At 41.7% G+C, this 3,322-nt stretch overlaps 1 pseudogene; it reads right to left on the bottom strand.

Annotated features, from left to right (window-relative positions):
- Window positions 1-736: 736 nt before the first annotated feature.
- Window positions 737-1,555, bottom strand: LOC128097039 (60S ribosomal protein L8-like; annotated as a pseudogene).
- Window positions 1,556-3,322: the final 1,767 nt, after the last annotated feature.

The following is a 3,322-nucleotide window of genomic DNA, read 5'->3' as shown; positions in this document are numbered from 1 at the left end:
GTTTACCTTACTCTTCTTTTTTGGGGGGAGATGGTGGTTCTAGAGAGGGTTTCTCTGTGTAGCCCTGGCTGTCCTGGAACTCACTCTGTAGACCAGGCTGGATATCCTCCTTCCTCTGCCTCTGTAGTCTGTAGTGCACACACTACCACTACCTAGTTTATCTTACTATTCTTAGTTTATTATTTGTGTGTAGACTTCTAGATCATGGCCAGATGGATTAGCCTATTTTCTGGAATTGGAAAACTATAATCAAAAAACAAAAACTACTTTGTATTTAAGATTTAATTTCTTCCAGAAAAAAAAGAAGTATTTATTTTTCCCACTTTATTGATTGTACTGTAGTCACTGTGTTCTTATTTTGATGTCACATTTTTTCACATATAAAGAAAGCAGACTAATTGCAAAGTGAATTTAGTGGAGGTCAGCAAGGAAAAACCTTTACCTATTTATAACATTTTATTCCCTAGTCCATAGACTACTATGAAAGTGAAGTTATAATGATAAATATATTTATTAGTTATTCTACCATTAAATCACAATAATTAGTATATTTTGTTGTGTTAACACAGTATGTTATTATGGTTGACAATGTTTTGGCTGTTTTGGCTCTTACTACGGTTTGGATGCTCCCCCTCCTCCTCCTCTTTCTCTTCTTCTTCCTCCTCTTCTTTTTTTATTTTAATTTTAACATTTTATTTTAGCTAGCCAAATGACATACTTTATTAGCTCCTGAGTTCTATGTCTTTCTTCTGTACAGCTTGGTTCCATGTAGTTGCCCTGTCCGGCGCTCATCAATGAAACCCACTTTGCGCCCAACAGGAGCATCTCTTTGCATCGTGCCGGTGGTTACCACTTCCAAAGGGTCGCTCCTCAGGATTCATGGCCACACTCCGTACATGTGGCCAGCAGCTACTTTTTGCCTTGTACTTCCAGATAGGTTTCTCATTTATGCCCCCACTGGCTACCACACCAACAACAGCTCTGTTGGCTGAGGAAATGACCTTCTTGAACCCTAAAAGCAGCTTCTCTCTTGTTTTCTTGGTCTCCAGGTTGTGGGAGATGACCATGGCATAGTTCCAGGAGGCTCGTGCCAGCTTGCCCCTGTCCTCAGGCTTGTCCTCAGGACAAGACATTGCCAATATTCATCTGGGTCTTCCTGCCACCGTACACTGTCCAGTGTGGATTCCCTCTGCATCAATGAACAGCTCTGTCTGCTTCTCAAATCCATAGGGATCACGAAAGACCACTTTCGCGAGGGAAGCGCTACAGGGAGGGTCACGAATGATGTCCTTTAAGATTCCATTAATATATCTCTGCTGCTCAATAAAGTCCTTAACATGTTTCCTATGCCTGCAGAACACAGAACTGCACCTCTGATCACATGATCCATGGCGGGAGTCTGCAGGCAACCACCTCTGAAAGAAGAAATGTTTCTTAAATGTTGCCACAAGATTTGTATGTTGAAGGTTGGGTCACCGCCTGAGGTTAAATTCGGATGCAGTGAAACTTGCAGGTGAACGGGCCACATGAAAAGAACTTGAGTTACCGAGGCCATGTCCTTGAAAGGGACAGTAGGACCACAGATGTTCTTGTCTTTCTCTTCTGCTTCCTGCCTGCCATTCGTTGGGCAGAGCAGCCTTGCCACATACTCCGCACTGTGATGCTCAACCTGAGTACAAGCCCATGCAATGAGGCAAACACGCTCCGAGGGTGTGACCCAAAAATCAATCCTATCTCGTTATCATTGGATTGTTATCAGCTATTTTGTCACACTGACAGGAAGCATCTTCAATGCCTAAGTATTAATCCAAGCTTGGCTTTGTAAACAATTGCGCATAGCCGACTATTAGTGTATATAGGATTATTTGTTTGACATGAGTGCAAATCCGTGTATACATTAGTAACAAAATTTATCTGGGTGTGTTTGTTTCAATATTTTGACCAAGTCCGGTTATTTCAGATCCAGTATTCCAACCCTTGTGGGTCTTAATCACTCTAGTATCTTGTCACTGTATAATTTATCATCTAAGCCCTTATTCATAGAAATGGACAGAAACGATTAACACCTAATGTAATAATCAATAAAATTCTGCCACGTGAAAATAGATTTCCCCATTGATTAAAACACTCCCATCTTTAAAACAGTTTGCCAGATAAGCTGACTTAGTCAGTTATTTGTTTGAAGGGAACAGAGGAAGTCCTGAGTGAGTGAAGTCCTGAGTTAATGTGTGTTGTTGACATGGGCACAGCCATGACAAGGACTATGGTCTTGCATCCATGGAATATTGACAAAGCCTTTCCCCCATAAAGGTGCAGCTGAAAAACTGACAGCCTTCTTCCTGTAGTCAAAGAATTATGAATAATTGCCAGTGTGGGCAAAACAACAGCATCTTCAGCTTCTTTCTGCCAGTGCTTGAGACCTCCTGCTGAGACGAGCTCAACTCTCCACCATGTGCTGTCTGTAATAAACACCTTGAGGTTCCCAGTTGTTGAGGAAGTTGGTGCCACTTCATCATCGAAGTGTCCATATCCCGCCTGACCACAGCTTTTCTGTATCCTTGTGTCTGTGTGTCTATCCTTTATTCTGGGAATGTCTGTACATTCCCCCACTGCCCTTAGTCACAGGGTTCCAGACCCAAGCCACGTAGCATGTGGAATTTTATTTATTTATTTATTTATTTATTTATTTATTTATTTATTTATTTGCAGCTTTAGGGATTGAACTCAGGGCATCGTGCATACTAGGTGGGAGCCGTGTTACTGAACTACATCCCTGACCTGCCACTCACTCGTTTCAGATTCTCTGAAAATCATCTTGTTTCACACAGAGCTGTGCAGAAATTTTGCCACATAGATTTCCAAAATGAAAGTCTAGATTTTCTCTTAGGAGTTCAGTGATACAGAACCTAGTTTCCAGGGCACAATAAAGCATTACATCAGAGCAGACACATTGCTCGGGAGCTGGCTTTTGTGGGCCAATATTTTCAGTTGGCCATTACTACTATGTCCTTTATGTGTCACTGTTGAAACCACCTTCTGATTATACTTTTATAATTGACATCTTTGTCTTCTACATCATTTCATGGCTGCAACTGGTACTCCTTGAGACGTGGTGTCATTATTTGTAAGTGGAGACATCATCCTTGCCATCTACTCAGTTCAGAGGACCAATGCCATTAAGTTCTTTGTGAGATCTGTTAGACTAGGGCATGGCTCTAATAAACTATATTCTTAAGGCCACCTACTAACTCATTCTGTTGAAGGATGCTGAGAACTGGATGGTCCCCAGCTCCTTAAATACCCATAACAGCAGAGTAGCCAC

Source organism: Peromyscus californicus, unplaced genomic scaffold, assembly GCF_007827085.1.
Source record: "Peromyscus californicus insignis strain IS unplaced genomic scaffold, ASM782708v3 Scaffold_5__1_contigs__length_169319896, whole genome shotgun sequence".
In the NCBI taxonomy this organism is placed as follows: domain Eukaryota; kingdom Metazoa; phylum Chordata; class Mammalia; order Rodentia; family Cricetidae; genus Peromyscus; species Peromyscus californicus.
The sequence above is the reverse complement of the archived record's forward strand: the minus strand, read 5'-3'. Positions and strand labels throughout refer to the sequence as shown.